Consider the following 25,449-nt stretch of genomic DNA (forward strand, 5'->3'; position numbering starts at 1 on the left):
CGTCGCCGTATCTAAATATATTTTGGGGTAAAAGGCAAAAAAAGTTCCCTGACCCCTGCCTTAATCCATCCAGTCGCGTGTGATAAAACTCTCACGATACAACATCTTGTGGGTATAACCAGTTGGCATGCATGCAGGCAAGACTTTGTAAAAAGGCATCATAGACCTATTATTTTATATTTTGTATATTTATAATTAATTTGTAACATATCACATATATTTAACCACTGGCCTAATAAGTCCACTAAACATGCCTTACTCCTTAAACTTAATATGAGAGCTTATTTACCATGATTTCTAATTTTTTTTAAAGTAAACAAATTTACTTTTTTATTTAAGAAATTTTTGAATAATTGAAAGAATATAAATGTGCAATTTTTTTTTATTTTTTTTTAACGTATAAAGGATTACATGTACGGATAAGAATTTGTCATAATTGCTTTTAAATAAAGACCTACGCTCAATTGTAAATCTAAACAATGTGTTGGGTTTTGTTCACCCAATTTTGAAAGCAAAGCTCTCTTTACAAGTGTCAGAGCTATTTGATGTGTGTGGGAACAGTGGAAAAATAATGACAGAGTGGCATTAATAATTACCTAACCTGAAAGTGGTAAAGCTCCACTTAAATAAGGAATCTTTTGTGAATGACAGGAACAGGGAAAGGATATTGTTATCTTCAAAGCAACAAATGTGAGTAGAAAGAAATAGAGAGAGAATATTCATCAAAATCTCACTGTTAGTGTTTTTTTCTTTTTATACATTACTTTGAAACATTTGGTCAACACACAGTTGGAAATAATTAATAGTAGTATAAGAAGTTGTGTACACTCTTTAGAGGGTCCATATTACTGTAGCCTAAATTCAGTCTTGATTCTTCTTTTCTTCTTACACAATTACAAGTTCAAGGGCTAGATTTACTAAACGGTGGGTTTGAAAAAGTGGAGATGTTGCCTATAGCAACCAATCAGATTCTCGCTGTCATTTATTTAGTACATTCTACAAAATGACAGCTAGAATCTAATTGGTTGCTATAGGCAACATCTCCACTTTTTCAAACCTGCAGTTTAGTAAATCTAGCCCCAAGTGTTGGTTTTATGACATTCATGTAATGTTTTCTTTATATTCAGAACTTATATACCAGTCTTTTATCTTTTAAATCAAAAGCTGTCAATTTTGATTCTAATTTGAAGGTGTATTTGACCAGCTTTTTATGTGTTCAGTACTCGACGCCTGTTTGTCCTGTGACCTCAGGTTTTTCAAAGTGCCTATGGCAGCAGAAATTATTTCAGAATATCAAACGTGTGATTATGTTAGTGAGGACAGGACTACATGTGATCAGGGCTAGCGCTACCATTAGGTGAACCTCGGCAGTTGACTTTCACAGTCTTTTTGGTCACCATAGCACCCCACACTGAGCACTGGCTAATAAGAAAAGTGACAATAGTCGGCAGCTTCTTACCTGCGAAGCGACTGGCTACTGCTCTTTCATGTAGGTAATGAGCAGGGGGTTTATCACTGGGCTATCATGTCACAGCCAAGACCCACACTCCCAAGTATAGAAGATCTCCACACAAGGTGAGAAACGGGGGGCAGGGCCATGTCTAGGGTGCCCAGAAAGCAAGAACCGTTCCGGTATGTGGTAGTGACATGATGTGAGGAGGAGGTTAGAGATAGCAGGAAGCCACAGACTGAGAGTTATATAGTGAAAAGAACAAGGTCTCCAGCATCACAAAGTATATCAGGAAATGAGTGATGTGTTAGTGTGGCAGGAGCAGTGACATGATGTGAGGAGGATAGAGGTAGCAGGAAGCCACAGAATAAGAGCTATCTAGTAGAAGAAGTAGAGTCCCCCAACAGCACAGACTAGACATGTGAGACTGCTGTCATACTGATGTAATACGATTTATCATCACAATCATCAACTATTTATATAGCGCCACTAATTCCGCAGCGCTGTACAGAGAACTCACTCTCATCAGTCCCTGCCCCATTGGAGCTTACAATCTAAATTCCCTAACACACACATAGACAGAGTGTGGTATCAAACACACCTCATTAATTAATTTCATACATTTCAAACTATTTTTTATTTCTGTAGAAACCATTGAAAATTGAGCTGTCATCTAATGACAAGCTATATTAATTTATTTAGTGATTTTGTAGTGGTCTTCTACTGCCGGATCCTCAAAATCATCTTAATGATGCGCTCATCCTCAGGAAGGTACCAAGCTTTCTCCACTTGTTCCTGTCACCTTATATCTGTAAACAACCCCCCTTCTCTGGAACGACCTCCCTCGTTCCATTTGTCTCTCTCCTACTCTGTGCTCCTTCAAACGTGCACTCAAAACTCACCTCTTCCTCAAAGCCTACCAACCATCTACTTAACCCCCATCTCCTCCCTTTAGCTCGTCCTCCCTTCTCTCCTCTTGCCTCAACTGGCTCCTCTTGTGCCTGGTCTGTTTACCCTCCCTTAGGATGTAAGCTCGTATGAGCAGGGCCCCCTCCCCTCCTGTCTCCATACCTGTTCTTCCGCTCCGTCTTTACTGCATATGACTGGCCGGAGTTTCTGAAGTATTGGTACTTTTTGTTCATGTTCTGTATGGTTTCACCCTGTATAGTCTACTGTTAGTACTGTGTGCGGCGCTGCGGATACCTTGTGGCGCCTAACAAATAAATGATGATAATAATAATAATAATAATAATAATAATAATAATAATCTGTAGAACTTTTCTTTGGAAACGTTTTATTTACTTATTTCCGTCCATCCTCATCTGGATGAGTGGAGGAAAACAGGTCGGTGATGGTGGTGTATTCAGTTCTTATTCCTCTACTCAACCCCTTTATTGATTGTCTAAGGAACCAACAAGTTAAGGCTGCTCTGTAGAAGATCTTTTACAAGCAAGTCCCCTCACCGATAAATCCCACTGCAGCCACCAAGTCAACATTCTTATTCTGGTAATTGGCCATGTTTCAGAGATCTTTCCATTAGGGAAGTGAGGAAGGATATGTCAGAGGTCTTCCCAGTGGTTTCTTCCACCCGTGATGGAATGGGTTTCCTCCGCTTATCACTCATGCCAAACGTGGTTTCCTGCTAAATTGCAAAAATAATGAGAAGCTATCAGTGGACAATAGTGTACACAAAACAACCAGCAACTATTGTAGATTGTAAAGTGTAATAAACCAACAGCGCAGTAACATCAGCAACTCAGAAGATAAATGTATAATTATATTGTTGTTAGACGTTTATGCGCCTTCTGTAAGCTGTTAATAAATTAAGAGCTATTTGGCAGCACAGAGCGTATATTTTTATGTATAATGCGCCTATTTGTCTGCCGGGTGTATAAATTCCCCCCATGCTGATTGGACGCGTATTGCGTGGCTGTGGTCCATCACAGAAGTGTCGCCAAAGCTAAACACATGACTATACCATACAGCTTACTATCGCATTATCCCAACCCCTTAATAATGACATGGATTAGTATGTGCATATTAATGACCTCTGCTATGTAATGCATCTAAGTGGCACAACAGGCGTTCTAGTGAAAGTAGTGGCAGAAGGTCTGATTACCGGCAGCTCCGAAGGTGGAATAATCATCTACCTGTTTTCTACAACTAAAAAGTCTCCATAAACACTCTATAAAAGTGAAACCCCCAAACTTGCTCACTCTCCACCCCTTGAAGTTTATTAGAATATTTTTCCCTGTTAAATAAAATCTTTATACTGTGCTTGTGGTTTGAGGTCATTAGTTGATGTTATCCATGGACCACCCTGATCCGTACATAACCATGCAGCACCTCTCATCAGCAAACATCCCCTCTCTTCACAAATGACTCCACCTTGCCACTTTAAACCACACAAGTGTCTGTACTACCAGACACAACGTGCCAATAGAAGGTCTAAGATGTCACGAAGGAAAGGAAGCGGTTATTGGGCTGGACCTAGGCGGCTTAAGGGGCAAGTGCAGGGGGAGAGACAACGTCATCATGGCCACGCCCTCCCCCACTGTGCAGTGCCGCAATTCCTGACATCACACAGCGGGAGGCGGGGCAATGATAAGCGATCCGTGAGAGTGGCCTCCTCTCCTGGGAAATATGTGAGTCTCCCCGACATTCAGGAAGAGTAGGAAAGTCAGCTTTAGGCAAAGACAATATTTAAATTCAAGTGCTTTTAAAATGTGACATAATGTTAGTAACTTACCGCTTGAGAAGCAGCCTCACCGAAAGCGATAGGACCAGTGCTTGGGCTATGGCAAATAGTAGAGTTTTAACTCTCTCTTGGGTAGCTGTTCAGGAAAGAAAGAGTATTCCGGATGAGAGAAGCAGGTAATACGCTGTTACAAGTGTATGGAGAAAATGCATATGCGAGAATGTAGCATTAAGGAGACAATTCATATGTATAATATTGGGATGTGTGTAAGGATAAAGGTGATTATGTGCAGTGATATTGCAGCAGATATAGGGCAATTGCTGAATAATGCAGCGTTGGTGGCCACATCTGAGTGTCCCGATAATCATCCTGTTACAAGTAATATGATAATTATCGGGCATGGTGGATAGTGAAGACGACGTCTGTCGGCCTCTGGTGTGTGATAATGTTTGACGGCACTAAAATGCCTCAATGACACTGGAAGGGAGGGATGAAAGACTCTTGTCCAGTTCCAGAAATATCTGTGTGTCGGCAACATGAGACCGGACATAACACTCCCTCACTGGCATCATATTAACAATTTTAATGTACCCACAATATAGATCCATCATCCCAAGGCCCCTTCATTATTCTTCATTAACTGGTTATTACTGTACCGACCCCCACACAGAGCGGGGGTCCCAGGAGTAGATGGACTGGTATCGCTGGGCCCCTCTTACCTCTTGGCCCCGTAGCCGCCACACACCCTGTAGTTCTGCCACTGCAAATTCAGATGTCATCTCTGTAGTATTAGAAGATCCAGCCCAGGTCGGGGGTAAGTCTAGCCAGGGCCGACGGAAGGTGTATGGGTGCTGCACCCCTAACCCCCACCCCTACCGCTTCCTGCTTTACAGGCAGGGGGAGGCCTGGTATTTCTGGTTCTTAGACTGGGAGCGTGACATCACAGCTCAGCGCTACACTGCCAGCCAATCACTGACATGTAGGAGCAGCACAGGTAAGAAGCTTCCAGCTGAATCTCCTCCATGTCAGCGGCCACTATGTAGTGTGGAGAAGCTGCAAGGAAAATAAAGCCACTGAATTGGTGACATTATGTCGCTCAGTCACTGTTTAAGACGCCCTGTAACTATGGCGTCCTTGGTGACTACTTTAGTTCGCCTAACGGAAGCACGGAATCTGGGCCTGACAGACAGAGTAAGACAGATTGGGAATCTTTGCTTTGGCAAATAGAGACTTACCAATTTCTAGCACCAGGAGGTCATAATATATTTCTGGGGTAATATATCCTGCAAATAAAAATACATTGAATGTAAACATTATTAAGCAGATGTATTGTCCAGCATTGCGTTAAAATCCTAATTATTCATAACAACCACCACACAGAAACATGAAAACAACATACATAAAACACACCCATGTGCAATGGAACTGAAACCCAGATTTGGCCTCTCGGTTACATTATTTACAAAAGAAAAGTATTACAAAATAAACAAAACAAAAACACACTCACATAATCAACATTGTTTATAATCTTATATATAAGATATTTTTAGCTTACATTAATAATTTTTTTTACTCTATTTTAATAATTAAACAAAGCATAATTTTAATGCAAACAGTACTTCAATTTTTATGTTTTTCTTTTTGTTTTGGTAACTCCATCCTGAAATGACAGAATCCTGTCGCCAGTTCTACAATGTAAGACATGAACCTCTGTAAATACTCACTAATTACATTATACAAACACAATCAGATATGTGGGCTAGAGTTGTATGACATGATCAGATATTGTTTTGGTTATACATATATATATATAAAAGTCCCAGTAGGTTCTATGGCAAATCCGCCCCTGCCTGATACCAGCACCACTTGGAAGCGGCACCCTCGAGCATTGTGCCCACCCCTGCTGCGTCTTACCGTGGCCGAGGGGAGGTGGGGACAGCATCCGCGGCTCCTTAGACTGGGAATGTGGCGCTTGGCTGTGACATCATAGCGGGGCAGCAGCTTCATATGTAACAAACTGCTGACTGTTTCTCCTTCATCGCTTCAGTAGCACAGACGTACCACTGCCTCAGACATAATATATTATCACAAATGTACTGTATTTGTTACAATTAATTGGATCGCCCAGATTTGTGTACTTTCATCACAGAATTCTATCGCCTTTTTATAAGTTTTGGAAGGGGAGCTACCACTGGACTATTCACTGTGACAATTGGATTCTCAAGAAAAGGAGAAATTGTGTTGCACTGAGCCATAACTGAGATCAATAATAGGGTTGTAATCAACTGTCTTTCTGCCATCTCCCCATGGTTGTCTCAACGCTACCTAAAGCTCATCATGTCCAAAACAGAGCTTATTATCTTACCTCCTGCCAAAGTCACCACCTGCCCTCAAATCTCCCTCACTGTCAATAACACCACAATTTCCCCAGTCTCCAAAGCCTGCTGCCTTGGTGTCACACTTGACTCCATTCTCTGCTTTATTTCTCACATCCAGACTCTCTCCCAGTCCTGTCGACTCCACCTTAAAAACACTGCCAGACTTATCTAAATTAATTCCCAACTTGAGTTTGGTATCATGGCAAGAATTGGGTATTGTTAACCTGCGCCTTATCTTGGAGGACTCATCTCTCTGTTGCTTTGCATACCTGTGTGACCACTTTAAGAATCCCACAAGAGACCTTTATAAGTACTTACAGGTCAGACACTGGTTTCAGTCCCAAGTAAGACTCCATGCTGCTCCTGCCCCTCCACCCCCTTACATAACTATGAGGCTATCACCATCCAACCGAGCTGGTGGGATCTCCTCCTGGTACCTACTCCTTTCATCTAGTGAGGTTAGCAAATTGCCGGTTTAATCCCTATGGGAGGTGGACCTACAAATGTTTATTGCTAAAGATGTTTGGGAAAATATATTTCTAAATGTGTATAAGATGTCAAAATGCATTAATCACTCCAAAATGCTCCTGAGAAACTCCATAGATTTATGCCCAATGTGTCAATGTTTTGCTGGAGGTACTGTGGGGAGCTTGATACACATTTTTTGGTCTTGCCTGAAGTTGCAAGGCCATTGGATGGAAGTTTTTAATATGATTAATGCAGTGAGTTCAGTCGCTGTAGCCCCATCGCCGAAAATCGCTCTGCTGCACTTACACCCCCTTCTCTCCAAACTCATAAGAGATATGTAACTGTCCACATCCTTTTGCTATTGCACAATCCTGGAAGTCTCCCCTCCCCCCGCCCATTTCAATGGTTATAGCCAAAACTCAGAAGAGCTATGTTACGGAGACTCTTGGTCTCCCATATTCCTCGTCAGCTTCTTCCCCTCTGATTAAATGGTTTATATTGGAATATTTATTACTTTGAGCTCCTAGCCCCTATTACTCTGAGCTGGGCAGCACGGTGGCTAAGTGGTTAGCACTTCTGCCTCACAGCGCTGGGGTCATGAGTAAAATTCCCGACTATGGCCTTATCTGTGTGGAGTTTGTATGTTCTCCCTGTGTTTGCGTTGGTTTCCTCTGGGTGCTCCGGTTTCCTCCCACACTCCAAACAACATACCAGTAGGTTAATTGGCTGCTATTAAAATTGACCCTAGTCTCTCTTTCTCTCTCTGTGTATGTTAGGGAACTTAGACTATAAGCTCCAATGGGGCATTTTTGTTTCGGGGGCAGGGCCAAAAAGACGCGATTCACCGCAAATCTGTTCATTTTGAGGAGCAAGTTGCCGTATGCAGGATACTTGCCTGCTCTCCCAGGAGTCCGGGAGACCTACCCAAATTTCGGGAGTCTCCCGTACATTACGGGAGAGTTCACAAGTATGTTTTAATGTAACAACCTCTACCCTTTGTTTTTGAGAATTTCTATATTAAGGTTACTTTTCTACTGAAAACTACAAAATACATTTAATTTTAACTTGACACTAGTGAGCCATATGGGGGATCAATCATTGTACAGTTGCAATAAATTGAATTATGTAGGGAAATAAAAATGCACCTTAAAATCACCTCTGTTGTTAAAACAATATAGGAATTATTAGTTTTCGCTGTCTCTGGTGGCCCTTCTGAAAGATAATCATGAATTAAGAAAAAAAAACCCTGAAAGAACAACAATGAATACTTGAATGACAATGTTTCCAAAGGCATCAAATCTAACGTACACTTCAGTTTAACATGTTTCCACCTATTACAATAAAGTCTACAGTATTATAGTGACAGTGCACGTTAACATATGAGGAATAAGGGGCCTAATTCATTATAGAAAGTTAAGCAAAAGAAAGCAAAAAAGGCAAATTCATATTGCATTGGAGGGGGAGGTAAACTTAAAATGTGGGGACATATTTATAGTTGGGGTAGGGCATGTCCTAGATCAACTTTAAATTTCAGTGTAAAAATTAATCTATCAAGTATTTGTGTGTTACATGAAAAAACAGCCAGAATTTTCCTTATGTGCAAAATAATAAACTCATTTGCACCCCTTGTATTGCAACATGGTTTTTGTCCACAAAACCTGAGTAAGAAAACTTACTCAATTTATTGGATACAGTTAGTAGAATGTATGGGTACTGCTGGTAGAGTGTATGGGTACTGCTGGTACAGTGTATGGGTACTGCTGGTAGAGTGTATAGGTACTGCAGGTAGAGTGTATGGGTACTGCTGGTAGAGTGTATGGGTACTGCTGGTAGAGTGTTTGGGTACTGCTGGTAGAGTGTATGGGTACTGCAGGTAGAGTGTATGGGTACTGCAGGTAGAGTGTATGGGTACTGCTGGTACAGTGTATGGGTACTGCAGGTAGAGTGTATGGATACTGCAGGTAGAGTGTATGGGTACTGCTGGTAGAGTGTATGGGTACTGCAGGTAGAGTGTATGGGTACTGCTGGTAGAGTGTATGGGTACTGCTGGTAGAGTGTATGGGTACTGCAGGTAGAGTGTATGGGTACTGCTGGTAGAGTGTATGGGTACTGCTGGTAGAGTGTATGGGTACTGCAGGTAGAGTGTATGGGTACTGCAGGTAGAGTGTATGGGTACTGCTGGTACAGTGTATGGGTACTGCTGGTAGAGTGTATGGGTACTGCTGGTAGAGTGTATGGGTACTGCTGGTAGAGTGTATGGGTACTGCAGGTAGAGTGTATGGGTACTGCAGGTAGAGTGTATGGGTACTGCTGGTAGAGTGTATGGGTACTGCTGGTAGAGTGTATGGGTACTGCAGGTAGAGTGTATGGGTACTGCAGGTAGAGTGTATGGGTACTGCAGGTAGAGTGTATGGGTACTGCTGGTAGAGTGTATGGGTACTGCAGGTAGAGTGTATGGGTACTGCAGGTAGAGTGTATGGGTACTGCTGGTAGAGTGTATGGGTACTGCAGGTAGAGTGTATGGGTACTGCAGGTAGAGTGTATGGGTACTGCAGGTAGAGTGTATGGGTACTGCAGGTAGAGTGTATGGGTACTGCAGGTAGAGTGTATGGGTACTGCAGGTAGAGTGTATGGGTACTGCAGATAGAGTGTATGGGTACTGCAGGTAGAGTGTATGGGTACTGCAGGTAGAGTGTATGGGTACTGCAGGTAGAGTGTATGGGTACTGCAGGTAGAGTGTATGGGTACTGCTGATAGAGTGTATGGGTACTGCTGGTAGAGTGTATGGATACTGCAGGTAGAGTGTATGGGTACTGCAGGTAGAGTGTATGGGTACTGCTGGTAGAGTGTATGGATACTGCAGGTAGAGTGTATGGGTACTGCAGGTAGAGTGTATGGGTACTGCTGGTAGAGTGTATGGATACTGCAGGTAGAGTGTATGGGTACTGCAGGTAGAGTGTACGGGTACTGCTGGTAGAGTGTACGGGTACTGCAGGCAGAGTGTATGGGTACTTCAGGTAGAGTGTATGGGTACTGCTGGTACAGTGTATGGGTACTGCTGGTACAGTGTATGGGTACTGCAGGTAGAGTGTATGGGTACTGCTGATAGAGTGTATGGGTACTGCAGGTAGAGTTTATGGGTACTGCAGGTAGAGTGTATGGGCACTGCAGGTAGAGTGTATGGGCACTGCAGGTAGAGTGTATGGATACTGCTGGTAGAGTGTATGGGTACTGCTGGTACAGTGTATGGGTACTGCTGGTACAGTGTATGGATACTGCAGGTAGAGTGTATGGGTACTGCTGGTAGAGTGTATGGGTACTGCAGGTAGAGTGTATGGGCACTGCAGGTAGAGTGTATGGATACTGCTGGTAGAGTGTATGGGTACTGTTGGTACAGTGTATGGGTACTGCTGGTAGAGTGTATGGATACTGCAGGTAGAGTGTATGGGTACTGCTGGTAGAGTGTATGAGTACTGCAGGTAAAGTGTATGGGTACTGCAGGTAGAGTGTATGGGTACTGCTGATAGAGTGTATGGGTACTGCAGGTAGAGTGTATGGGTACTGCAGGTAGAGTGTATGGGCACTGCAGGTAGAGTGTATGGGCACTGCAGGTAGAGTGTATGGATACTGCTGGTAGAGTGTATGGGTACTGCTGGTACAGTGTATGGGTACTGCTGGTAGAGTGTATGGATACTGCAGGTAGAGTGTATGGGTACTGTTGGTAGAGTGTATGGGTACTGCAGGTAGAGTGTATGGGTACTGCAGGTAGAGTGTATGGATACTGCTGGTAGAGTGTATGGGTACTGCAGGTAGAGTGTATGGGTACTGCTGGTAGAGTGTATGGGTACTGTTGGTAGAGTGTATGGGTACTGCAGGTAGAGTGTATGAGTACTGCAGGTAGAGTGTATGGGGACTGCAGGTAGAGTGTATGGGTACTGCTGGTAGAGTGTATGGATACTGCAGGTAGAGTGTATGGGTACTACAGGCAGAGTGTATGGGGACTGCAGGTAGAGTGTATGGGTACTGCAGGTAGAGTGTATGGGTACTACAGGCAGAGTGTATGGGGACTGCAGGTAGAGTGTATGGGGACTGCAGGTAGAGTGTATGGGTACTGCAGGTAGAGTGTATGGGGACTGCAGGTAGAGTGTATGAGTACTGCAGGTAGAATGTATGGGTACTGCTGGTAGAGTGTATGGGGACTGCAGGTAGAGTGTATGGGTACTGCAGGTAGAGTGTATGGGTACTACAGGCAGAGTGTATGGGGACTGCAGGTAGAGTGTATGGGTACTGCAGGTAGAGTGTATGGGTACTACAGGCAGAGTGTATGGGGACTGCAGGTAGAGTGTATGGGGATTGCAGGTAGAGTGTATGGGTACTGCAGGTAGAGTGTATGGGGACTGCAGGTAGAGTGTATGAGTACTGCAGGTAGAATGTATGGGTACTGCTGGTAGAGTGTATGGGGACTGCAGGTAGAGTGTATGGGTACTACAGGTAGAGTGTATGGGTACTGCAGGTAGAATGTATGGATACTGCAGGTAGAATGTATGGGGCACATGACTTCAATGCTTGTATGGTTGTTTTTGTTCTGACATGGTGACAAATTGCTTTGACTATGGGACAGCTGCTGCACTGTATGTTTTCTCAGTGAAGATATAATGAGAAAGTTAACAAGAAAGTAACAAGGCTAAACCTAAGTTAGTAAAGTTCTTTTTAAACAGCTGTTCCACATGCAGGTGACAGCTACTAGACCAGGGAGGTTCTTTTCTGCACTACAGTTGCGCAGTATAAATGTACAATATACAAAAGCTTTTCAGTAACCTCATCTAATATGAGGAAACATCCCAAGTAAGAACATTTCACACAGAACACTGTGACGTTATAGGAGTACATTTCTCAACACTGAGGAGTCACCAATCCATACACTCAGCAATAATGTATCACTGTACATATAAATATTTTGCCCAAATTTCCCAAATATCAAAGAATAATGTTATGATGTTTGCAACAGATTTTAAAACATCCTCCTTGTTTCACAAATCATGCCTTCTAGCTGTGATGGATGCCGGTACCTATCTTATAAATGTTTATTAGTCATCTTCGTCAGTGTTTTTACTCACTATGCAATCTACGTCTGTATCGAAAACCTGGGCCCTCGGCTTGTGGAGAGCTGACTGTGAGCAGCCTGTGTGACGTATTCAAAGCTGGCTTGTTTAAAAACAGAGCGGTCTAACTGTGTAATTCACCGTCTAACCCTCTGGTTCACAAAACAATAAGAGTAGGTCATATTGTTAACTTGCTGACAGCTTGTGTGCTAAGCAATACCAGTACTGGTATTTTACATAACGTCAGAGAGCCCAGGAATGTGCAAGTTTTCATTGCCAAGACTTGTAAGTGAAGAGGTTAAAGTTTTGATGTCACTGTATTCCATGCCGCAGATATAAATATTCACATGGTGACAGGGACGGGGACTGTGGCTGAGATGACGAGAGATATTGTCACCGGCATGTTGTGTCATTTTAATATAAAACATTAACAGTTTGATTGACTAACAGAGCAGGGTTGGAAGGGCTGGAGTTTCTGTACAATTTGAAGAATCATACGCTACACTAAAATGGGAACATTGACAAAAGCTGGATATTGCGATCCTGCAATAATGTGTCATAATGCAGTTTTTTATCTGTGCATCCATTTGCACAATTAATCAGTACATCACATTTTGCAATTTCCGATGGGTGGAGCTCTGCAGATTTATTCCTTGCTGAAAATGCGCCTCACACTGCACCAGACCGCAGAAGGAGGAGACTTCCTGTTGCTGGATGAAAACTTTATAGGAGATTTACATATGGAGATTGTGCAGTTGGGGTGAGGGGGGGGGGGTGGCATTTCTAACCTGGTGGGTGGTCTTTTTTGCATGACCTTTTTTTTACGTGTCCTCAGAGGAAACAGAGACTGGAGATCAAACTAATATTCTTGATGTTTAATATTTGCACTTTATATAGGAAAAACCTTTATTGGAATGCCAGTGGAATGAAACCATTAACATGTCAAACTATGAGACATGAATTAAAGATATTTCCAATATCCCCAATCAGCATTTTAGTTGAAGAGTGGAAAAGCTGTAATTATTTCCAGGACTGATCAAAAAAGTGATAGTAGGTTTGGAACAACATTTTCCAGGATGTATTCAAGATGTCCAAGGGCCTGAATCATTATGGATCTTAACTTAAGAAACTTCTTATTTCAGCCTCCTAGACAAAACCATGTTACAATGCAAGGGGTGCAAATTAGTATTCTGTTTTGCACATAAGTTAAATACTCACTGTTTTTTCATGTAGCACACAAATATAAACTTTAAATTTCAGTGTATAAATAAGCTATTAAGTATTTGAGTGCTACATGAAAAAACAGTCAGTATTTAACTTATGTGCAAAACAGAATACTAATTTGCACCCCTTGTCTTGTAATATGGTTTTGTCCAGGATACTTAAATAAGAAGTTTCTTAAGTTAAGATCCTTAATGAATCAGGACCCAAATGCATAAACCATTCTGAGATGCTTTTTATAATTATTCATAGATTGTATCACACTCCTGATAGGCTTCACTAAGCCTAATGAAACTCAATTTTACTGGAGAAACTGGGGTGAGTTTGGACGCATGATACATATATTTTGGAGTTGTCCAGAGATGCAAAACATACACCTAGAGGTTTTCGAACAAATCTTCCATGTCACAAAAATGAGGCTTCTCGCCAGAATTGGCTCTCCTACATTATTATCCCCCGAAACGTCTTCCCTCTCGTTTGTTGCCTCTTCCTCCCTTTTCTTTTCTTTTTTTACTGCTATATAATCTTATGTTTGTTTGTTATTTCCTAACACGACTCTGTATAGTAATGGAAAAATGTTTAATAAAAATGTACCGAGTTAAAAAAAAAGTGATAGTAGGCAGAAATTTAAAATGATATTTTCCTTTTCCCGCCACGGATATGCCCATATCAGCCCACAGCGCATCACATTATGCTGTGTACAGGGACTCCCTAACGCCAGGAAGTGGGCGTGTACCTATATATGCATACGGTGGTCAATATGGGCCAATTTAAAAAATGATGCGCTGTGCTTTTTCAGGTTTGTGAATGACAATTATGCTGAGACTTCTAGTTCCACATCAGCTGTAGAACCACCTATTACCTACCTATGGTCGGCGGAAGTATTAGAGTTAAGAGTAAATGCAGTTAGATGGTTCACCGTGTAATACCACATTGAGTGGCAGAGGGCAGGAAAAACGCAGGATTTGTAGAGGGGGGTTTCCACACCATGCCGCCAGTGGGCGTGACCAGCATGCATGGGGGCGTGGCTATAATTTTAGACAGTGCTTGGCTGATCTCCAACTCTTCCTATCCCCATAATATACATTGGCAATGCTGCGTGCACTACTGTTAGATGCACGCAGCTCTCCCTTTTCAAGCAGAGCCGTGTGAAGTGGGGGCAGGGTCCAGCCACCTCAATTATACAGTGCCCCAGGCTTGGTGGGGGGTTTCCAGGCACTAGCAAAAACCCTCTTGGCTTGTCTATGGAGTGGCGGAAAATTTTAAAACTGAAGACAGATTAAAAAGTTGTGAGGGAACTCAACTCTAAATCTCAGTGTAAAAATAAAGTTTCCCAGTATTTGCTGCACCCCGTTGCTTAACAAAATGCTTTGTCCGGCTGGAAATTTGCACTCTTTAACTGGATTTCCTCTTAAATGTAAGTGAGGCTCTAGGATAGGAGGTGAGTCAAAAAGAAAGACTGGCTCTTAGAGGGCTGTAACGTATCCCAAACAATGTAATCCCAGGTCACCACATTCTGTACATAGCACGTTCCAATATATTGAAGCCTAATGAATAAAAATATGGCAATAACACAATGCAATATAATATATACAATAAACTATGGTCTATTTGTTGATATTAATATAAAGTGATAAATGTTTAAGACAAAATTATAACATTACTGAAACTGTCTTTGGTATCACAAATATTGTTCCCTGGTCTGTAACAAAGGTGAAGAGATTGTGTCAACAGAGACTGAACTACTTTGGAATTGGAGGAAGTTGGACCATTGACCATTACTGTAAATCCACAGACAGGTAACAAAGGATAAGGGAGGTCGTAGGGCGCTGTTCCCGTATTGGATATCACAGCTTCTAGACAGTAGGGACAGCTCCCACGACATTTAACCTTGACTCTCCGAGCTACAAGATCCTGGCATCCTGGTATCAGATAAAACAGACGGTTTAACAAATTGCAGCACAGCTGGATTCCGTTAATTGGGTCTCAATTTATGTAACAGTAGCTATAGGTTTAGGACTCAAGGGCAATAACCTACATGTCTCATAAATTATTTATAAGTGGAAAACATCAAGTTAAGATAACAGGCCAGCTTGTACTGACGGGGAAAATAAAATCAGTGGCTACAATTACTATGTAAACTTCAATTCACATGTACAACACTAAAACAGATGTCATAATTCATATTCATGGACAGATTGACGTAGACTGGCGTAGAAGTGGACTAAATGGGCATTATCAAGAAAAGTAAAGTGTACGTGATCTGAGCATTTAAATAGATTGCTGACCTGTAATTTAAAAAACAAAAATAAATTCTGACTATAGTACTGTATAATACAAAACAAATCACAATCCTAGTAACAGACACAAATAACCTGAAAAAATAATCAATCGTGATAGATCCATGATACATAACCCTCTTGTTTACCCATAGTACTGCTGTACCCTAACATTGGGGATTTTCTTACATGCCTCTGCAGAGGTGCGAAGAAAAATTTGCAAGGACAATTCCATCTTGCACCGCTTTTCTGCCACTGCTGTGTGCCAATGTGTCCTAGATGTGCTAGGAACTGCCGTGTGTTTGTGTCATTGCTCTGTCACTTACCATCCAGCCAGGTCACTGCAGTCTTTGTTTAAAAGTGTATGAAAATAATATTGTGACCTGTGAGGTGGTCAAAATTGACTGCAAATTACTTGAAATTAGTGTTATTGAGGTTAATAATAATGTAGGAACAAAAAAAAGAGCAAAAATATGTGATTTTAGCCTATTTTAGAATTTTTTCTAAAAAATCCAAAACCAAAACACACGAGGGCGGTTTTGCCGAAACCAAAACCAAAATACGAAGATCCAAAACCAAAACCAGTTCATGGGGGTCAGAGAGCATCTCTACCGATAACATTATTGGATCACCAAGCACCCTTTTAGCTACTTGTAACACACGGACACAGCATTTTATTACTTGGGAGTCTATGTATTAAAGTGTATTCAGTCATTAAACTGGAGGAAACAGCAGTTTTCTATGTAAAATAACCATGGCTTATCTTCCTTTCTCGCCGCTCCTCTTCTGCCTCCCCTCTCTGCCTTGCCCTACACTGGCTCCCCTTCCCTTACAGAATCCTTTTTAAACTTCTTACCCTCACATACAAGGCTCTCTCCCACTCCACTGCCCCTTACATCTCCAATCTCCTCTCCATCCACACTCCCGCCCGGCCCCTGCGTTCAGCCAATGACCGTCGCCTCTCCTCCACTCTGATCACCTCATCCCACTCCAGAATTCAAGACTTCTCCCGTGCTGCCCCCATGCACTGGAATGACCTCCCACGGTCCATCCGTTTGTCACCTAACCTGTGCTCCTTCAAACGGGCACTCAAAACTCATCTCTTCCGCATTGCCTACCAGCCTTCCACCTAACCCTCTCTCCATGCTCACTCTCCTCAGTAGAGGGGAGCGCTTGCTCCACTCCTCCGACATCCTCTGTGCCTGTCGTCTGTCTACCCTCCCTATAGGATGTAAGCTCGTATGAGCAGAGACCTCCTACCTCCTGTCTCGCTACCTTCTCTTCTGCTCCAACCTCCACTCACTTGCCTTGCCTGGAGCCTCTGAAGTTTTGGTACTACTCGTTTATTGTATTGTACTGTTATTCCCTGTACTGTCCATTGTTTGTATTGTGTACGGCGCTGCGGAAACCTTGTGGCGCCTTATAAATAAACGATAATAATAATAATAATAATGGCACAATTTATGAAGGGTTTATGGGAGGAGAAAACTAAAATTTCTCCTGCCATAACCCATTTAAAGTTTCTTAACGCAGTCCCCATAGATCAATATGTGGACTGTGAGGTTCTGCAATGCATAAAGCTTTGAAAATCTCTGCTTCTGGCAGCAAGGTAACGCCATCTCAGGATGGAGTTACCTGTCATTTTCTATGGGAAATTGCTGACACTTCTCCGGCTTCGCTGTAGACCCCACCTGTGTAAGTGCTATGCGCATGTGCACAGCGCTTTTTCCATTCACTGGCAGCGCTTGGTTGACGATTAATAGTAAAAAGAGGGGGGGACTTCGCCGGGGCACCCAAAGTAACTCCAGCATGAATAATTACCGCAGAGCTTCACTATACATCACTGCGATTTGCAGAGATGCATAATAATTGTCACCGCATTTTTTTAGTTTATAGACCGCACTTGTAGGCAGCACCCTAATCAAGATAGAGAGGGAGAGAAGTAGTGTCATACTTGCCAACTCTCCCGGAATGGCCGGTCGGTCTCCAGGACTCCCAGGAGAGCAGGCAATTCAACCGATTCCCGGCTGGCTCTGCAAATTAAATGGAGAGCCGGCGGGGCTTATCGGCCGGCAGGGCTTAGGGGGCGATGCTTAGTGGTGCCGTGTATGTGTCATCTGGGCCCCGCCCCCTATTTTATTGCCCAAAAAAGTGATGCCAGCTTTGGGGGCGGGGCTAACAACGCAATTCTTTGAGCCCCACCCCCTCACACCCACCTGCCTCTCAAACCTCCCGGGACACAAGTTGCCAATGTTGGCAACTATGAGTAGTGCAAATCGGGTGGTATGGCCTGGTAAGCTGTAATTTTAATATGAGAAGGGGCAATGAGAATAGCATAATAACTCTATATTTTAAGCCTTGTTGGGCGGGGCACAGCAAATTACATCATTTCCGAGCAGTGGGAAGGACTGGGTACTGGGTAGATAGATATTAATAAAAATCCATTATCTAGTTGTGTATTCTTTTTAGAATAAAAAAACATCTCTCAGATGTCTTTGAGTCTAATAGGCTCCTGAAACTGTAAAACATGTATTTGTTTATATAATTATTAACAGCTCTATTACATGCATTTTTATTTGTCCTTTAATACACAGTCCTTTATATGACAACTGACGCGTCAGCGGTGCATTGTTCTGAAGAATCCCTCCATTACGCATTCAATGGATTAACACGGTTTTGTACGAATATAATTTGTGTGCAAAACGTGATGAGCTTTTATAATAAAACATTGATGGCCTTTCATTTCTTAGCAGGTAAATGATTAATGAGTTAGACACAGAGCATTGTGCTTTATGCAGCTAAATGAAAATGAGCTGCCTGGATTTGAGCCCAGCAGAGTTTCTGTACTGCCGGGCACATGTGAGTTTAGCACACATTGAAATGCAGAACTGGTGGCCTTAATAGCCACTAGACAAGTACGTTCTGGGGTTTGTATCCAGCTGTTCCTATAAGCCGAGGATCCAGTGGTATGAAAGCTGGTTACACGGCAGCTGTAACAGAGCGAGAGGTCAGTACAGAGCTGGAACTGATGCTCTATATAATCCGAAGAACACACCACTATTGACGGCTGTAACAGTATTTGGCAGCGGCAGAATAAGATTTGCAGCTGTATATAGATATGCAGCGTTCCACGCCAGGCCGGGCCAGAGTAGAAGACACAAATCTTGGACAAAACACAGAACAAAAGTTTTGTTTCTCCGTCACATAAAAACAGGCAATATTTCTTAAATGGACAAAACATGAAAACATTTATTTAGAAAATAATATATGTATATTTGTAAGGACATGCATGCGTATTAGATTAATTGTTGGGAGGGGCTTTTCAGAAATAAAATATGCAATCTTCTAGTAAACAGAGATGTATCGTTTGTATATATCAGTGTTGCAATATTTCTGGGGGGGGGAGTCGAGTCCAGGGACAGCAGAGAATTATTGTCTTATTGTTAGTTTGCTTTCAAAATAATTTAAATATAAAATGTCCTTTTAAAGGGACATGATACTGAAAATTGATTCATTTTGTAAATATTGATATAATATAATATATTATATCATTATTTGGATAGCACTTTTGTTTAAAAGATAGATCAATTTTCATTTACTTTTTATTGAAAAATGTATGTTCCCTCTACGTGGAAATAGATCAGTGCTGCATTTTAATTACCAGTATACTGTAATATTACTACTTATAAGGGTAGATTCAATTCCCAGCGCTGTTCTCTTCTGTTCTTTAGAACATCACAGAGCATGCATTATTACCGTTACTACAGTCATTTTAACATGGATTTTCATCAGCGATAAAATTACCGTAGTAACGGTAATAATGCACAGCAATGACCGTAGTAACAGTAATAATTAGAGATGCTCAAGTTACGATCCTCGAGAATCAAACACACCTGAACGTAGGGGATCCAAGTACCGAACTGAGCCGGCTCGGTACTTTCCCGCACCCTCGGAATCGAAAACGAAGCAAAACATAATTTTTACGTCGTCGGATCTCGCGAGAGTCGCGATATATGGATTCCTTTTTAAAATCCAACATAACAGTGGGTGGAAGGGAGGCGGACCCAAGGACAATTCCATCTTGCACCACTTTTCTTTTCTGCCACTGCTGTGTGCCAATGTGTCCTAGATGCGCTAGGAACTGCTGTGTGTTTGTGTCATTGCTCTGTCGCTTACCATCCAGCCAGGTCGCTGCAGTATTTGTCCGAAAGTGTATGCAAATAATATTGTGATCTGTGAGGTGGTCAAAATTGACTGCAAATGACTTGAAATTAGTGTTATTGAGGTTAATAATAATGTAGGAACAAAAAAAAGGGCAAAATTATGTGATTTTAGCATATTTTAGCAATTTCCTAAAAAAAAAATATATATCCAAAACCAAAACCAAAACACGGGGGCGGTTTTACCAAAACCAAAACACGAAGCTAATCCAGATCCAAAACCAAAACCACTTCACGGGGGTCAGTGAGCATCTCTAATAATAATGCACAGCAATTACCGTAGTAGCGGTAATTGTGCCTGGCCCACATGGTTATAAAGAACACCACAGGGAATTGAATCTCCCCGATAGACTTATAACTGGGCGTCATTACTAATGCTGTGCATATTGCCGACATATGATGTACATATTACTACTGATAACCATATTACTGGGCATTATTACTGGTGCTGTGCATATTACTGTACAAATTATTAGTCATGGACATAGTACTGAACATATAGCTACTCCTTGGCCTTATTAATTGGCCTACTCCAGCAGCAGAACGGCTAGTCTTCATTTCCCCCTTCATATACTTACTGTGGCTATATAATATGGGGTCTTTAGAGGATGTATAATATAATATATATAATATTATATATATATACATATATATATATATATATATATATATATATGTATATAAAATGTCACGAATACGCTCCCAGCTGTCGTGACTTTGGGGGTGTTTGCTATATGAGGTCACACAATTCCAGCACTCAGTCTCTCTCTACCTATCACACAGGTTATAGACCTGCTGAATCGCCCCCCGAACACAACGCTCTCATACCCCCACACACTTCTGGTTTACCACCACCAATTGAGTACGGATAATAGGACCCCAATATACTGTCCCACACTTGTACACAAGGCTTCTGGCTACCCACAGGATAGCAAAGCCCACTCCAGCAATCAAAGAGTTAACTCGTCACACTTCCAGACTGTTACACAAATGTAAATGCAAGCACACACTAGGCTTGTTAGTCAAATGTGTTAACAAACCACACACCGGCATTCAAAGGGTTAACTTGATCAAGCTATATTCTTCTTAACAGGCTAATGGATTTGTTAGAGTATCAAGGACGCCACTTATTAAATTTATAGATTTAATATAGAAAGGTACAGGACATTCAAATATTAAAAACAATTGATAAACAATTGACATAACATACACAAGCATGACAGTTTAAAATAAAGGGATTGAATTCAGAGTACAAGTTACATGACTTGTATAATCTGTGCCATGGGAAATTGGCTTGGAAGATGAACAGGCTATCACTGTGGACTGATTTTCCCAAAAGACTGACAATTTGCCCCTTCCCAACACAGGTTTTTTAAGCAAAATTAGATGGGACGGTCTTCACAGGGGCAGTGTTAATGCTAATAGGGGGGCAGGGATGTCCCCTGGGAGTCACTATAGTTTGCTCACAAATATTCCAAAACTTTTGACCTTACAGATATATCCCAGAGACATAACTCCCCCTTCAATAAACCGATCATAATCTCACGCACATTTAAATACCAAACATGATGGAATTATGACAATGTGACATACCTTTCCCAAAGATATGCGATTATAGCTGTTCCCGGATACCGCCAGTACCTGTCATTCACAACCCTGGTGTGATTTCTGCTCCTCAGTATGGCGTGGCACACAGATTTCCCAAAATATGAAATATGAAGATATTTTCCTTGAAGTTAATATTTCTATATACCTGTATAGGCAGCCTTCAAATGCTGCCTTTGTCTGCAAGGATGTCAAGCTGTGACCGGCCCCACAATGTCTATTCAGGTGTCCAAAAAACTAACTTGTGTAAGGATATAGCTCACCACAGGGACCTTTGAAGCTGCTACAGGTGACACTGCTATCTTCTAACACAGGGATGTGCAGAGTCACCAAATACACACACAACAGACTCTCTGGCTTCACATTTTACACATTAGTAGCTCAACTTATTAATGGATTCATTTGATATGCCATATTTAAACTGCAGTTATGATTTATCCCTTATTCCCCACCGGTTGAATCATTTTCACGATTACCACTAATCCGACATCAACAAGCCCTACAAATAAAATCAGAGTTTCTGCAAAACCGATTGGAAAGTAAACAGACTTACCTTGATGATGCTGGAGATCTCCGATTGGATCACCATGCTGACAGCAAGTTATTCCGATTGGACAAGTGTTCGGCACTACAGCTTGATGTCATCACAACGTCTGGCAATAGAAATTTAAAGCTCCTCTAAGTGTTTAAACACTTAACCTTAGGGGTCCCCATATTGCCGCTTTAAATTTCTATTGACAGACGTCACAATGACGTCAAGCTGCATTGCCGAACACTTGTCCAATCTGAATAACTTGCTGTCAGCATGGTGATCCAATCGGAGATCTCCAGCATCGGCTTCAAGGTAAGTCTGTTTACTTTCCAATCGGTTTTGCAGAAATTCAGATTTTATTTGTAGGGCTTGTCGATGTCGGATTTTTCCTCATCGGTCAAGCGTACCCAACCCTTCCCCACAATTATGTGATGGGTTAACCCTTATAAATAACTGTAAGTTCTCTATGTTCACGACATGTAGGTTATTACTGTAACTATAAATTATGGGTACTATTGTGGCTACATATTATATGGGTCCTTGTTGGAGGTGTAATATGTACAAATTTCCATTTTGGATTCCTTTTTACTGTTACTTTATTTGATGTTTAAATAGGAGGTCCGGTAACTGTGAGCACCAAGCACAAGGACCCTTGTTTCTCTAATGGAGGGGAGGGGAAATACATTATTTTGTACCCCAGGGCCATCTACTGTCTTATTCGTATTCTTGTCCTCCAGAATTCAATTCAAATTACTCACCCTTACCTACAAAGCCCTCAACAACACTACCCCTGCATACATCTCAAGTCTCATATCAAAATACTCTCCCTCCCACCCCCTCCTAGATCGACCTCTGATCTGCACCTTGAATTGTCTCTGGTAACCACCTCTCACTCCCGCCTGCAAGACTTCTCCCGTGCTGCTCCCCACTTATGGAATTCCCTACCACGCCCAGTCAGACTTTCCCACAGCTTTCAAATCATTAGACGCTCTCTAAAAACCCATCTCTTTTCTAGAGCTTGCCTTACCCCTGGTAATACTACTCACACTAATGCACACTCACAACTGTCCCAATCTCCACTCTTAACCACACTCTCTCCTTTTGTTTCAGCTGTGCCCTCTTCCACTTAGAATATAAGCTCTCTTATAAGCAGGGTCCTCCATACTCTTTGTTTTCATTCCTACATTTATTTTGTCTACCTTGTATGTCCCTGTTTTATGTATATCCTGTTTTCCCTACTGTACAGCGCTGCGGAGCACTGTGGCGCCTTACAAATCTACGATAATTATATTATTATATTATATTAAATTATGTCAGTGGTGGTGCTATTAAATTAGATTCAAAGTAATTGGTTCTAATTAACACACACATCATAGATTTTTTTGGTAGTTCCTTGTAATTTGTGCCTAAATTTTAAATCTATTATTCTTAAAGACGATGTCAAATAGAATGTTAAAAACGGGGCTTTAGTACAATTCGTCACTGAGTTACACATGAGCTAAGGGAACCGTTCCGCTTTTCATTTTCATCTGACAAAGAAGGTTCGCTTATGGTAGCAGAATCCTCACATGTTATAAAGAACAGTTGAAAGATTTGTGTGTGTTCTTCTGTAACGTGTAATTAGAAAACTGACATAAAATGACAACCCAGCTCAAAATCTTCCCCCCCTCTATATAAAACGAGACATTGTTTGGAGTTTTGAACGTTACCTTACAATTAAACCCTTGTGTTGGAGGGTAATACATCGCTTTGTAGTGTAACAGCCTGTCCTCCATCAGTAAGGAAATTAATAGAACCTTATACCCTTCATCTTATTTTTCTTCTCTTTTAATTTTTATTTTTCTTGCGCCGCAGTTTAAGAAGTCCAGATGTTACTCTAGCTCTCTGGCCATGTGTCTTTTATTAGCTGATCTGCTGGATCAGTTTAGTTTCTAATTGCAAATTAATTTTGAGCATTTTTGTAACTGTAGCTTAGTATGATCTGTGGCATGTCTCATGAGCATGTTGTGGCCAATATGAATGACCCCGGTTTGACTTGGAAAGTCTTTACTTATTTCCCTATGGACCCCCCTATGTAAAATAATGTACTGCAATTAAGGGGGCCTTTTGGGCTAACTAGTGATTACTGCGTGACAGTTCATTGTTTCCACTTAAAATAAATCAGTTGAACATACTTATATTGTGGACTATGTAAATGTTCCCATTGGTCAAATGCTCGTTCACTTCTGGTCAGTATGAGGTCCAATTTTATAAACAGTAGTATATAAAGTGTACCTGTCCTCACACAAAATATCATTCCATCAATACCTCATGATTTTAAATGGGACACCACTTCCTAAATTAATACAGACCTACACGGTCTGCGCCCTGGGTGTTGGAATGTTTTGATTGGTAAAATCATGGTAAGATGATCCTTAACCACACTCTTAACCTCACTAAATTACCCTATTACCATTCGTTACACAGTTTCACACAAGACAACTACCCCCTGACCAACATTGTTGTGTGACAGGATCATTTAGCTTATGAGTCACTTTTACCTTTGCAGCCTGGCTGGGCCGAAATGCAAAATGTAGACTTAGCCTTAGGTGTCAAACTCCCATTGTCCCATAGATTGTAAGCTTGCGAGCAGGACCTTCTCACCACTTCGTCTGTTTTACCCAGTTTGTTTATTAGTTTACTATGTTTGTCCCCAATTGTAAAGCACTACGGAATATGTTGGCGCTATATAAATAAATGATGATGATGATAAGATGCAGTTTGTACGATCAGCTACGCTCAAACCTAACCATCATCCAGTCTTAGCCAATACAATTTTCCAAGCTCAGTGGTCTGACGAATACACAAAGCAATGAGTGGTGGGACTTTTCTAATTGCACAAAAAAAGTGCCCCCTCTCTTGTTGTATCATTGGACAGATTTCCTTCATCTGTCTGTTGAATATCACATTATGTAATGAGGCCAAAGGAAATGAGACCATGAGTATGGAAACATGCTAGGGGCAGTTTGATTCAACATTAGTCACACTTATGTCCAGTTAAGCCGGAGTATGATAATTGACATTAGTCCTTCTCATGAATAAGTTATGGTATGGCGAAGACTTATCTGCATGCAAACTCTTTTAGTGGCACAAAATAAATAGCTGATGATAATACAGGGTGGCATCAATTATCTTGTGCATAACTAATGATTAGCTATCCGTAATATCAAGGAGGCTTCATCAAGCAGAGAGTCAAGTAATGTATGAATTTCTTACATTTTATACTTTGGGACATTTTTTTGTCATCTATAGCTTGCGGACCAAGGGCTAGGAAAACCAAATATGTGATTATTCTTGTAGTTCTGATTATGTGACTGGAAGACTGGACCCACTAAGCTGATTTTGATTGGAGCCAGCAAGAATAGAGTGGTTTCCCTACAGGTCAATCTCTGACTTACGATGTTAGTGAAAGTGTTGGCTCCGGGTATAGATCTGGCAACAGGGTTGTTCCCAGTGT

At 41.6% G+C, this 25,449-nt stretch overlaps 1 long non-coding RNA gene across 1 annotated transcript; it reads right to left on the bottom strand.

Annotated features, from left to right (window-relative positions):
• Positions 1-2,598: 2,598 nt before the first annotated feature.
• On the bottom strand, positions 2,599-12,186 carry LOC142100188 (uncharacterized). The gene is made up of 4 exons (XR_012678758.1): positions 12,112-12,186; positions 5,384-5,431; positions 4,200-4,284; positions 2,599-3,092 (listed from the first exon to the last, which is right to left on the bottom strand). It is a non-coding gene; the product is annotated as an uncharacterized LOC142100188 (long non-coding RNA).
• Between the last annotated feature and the right edge of the window lie 13,263 nt (positions 12,187-25,449).

The sequence above is a fragment of the Mixophyes fleayi genome, chromosome 8, assembly GCF_038048845.1.
Source record: "Mixophyes fleayi isolate aMixFle1 chromosome 8, aMixFle1.hap1, whole genome shotgun sequence".
Taxonomy (NCBI): Eukaryota; Metazoa; Chordata; class Amphibia; order Anura; family Limnodynastidae; genus Mixophyes; species Mixophyes fleayi.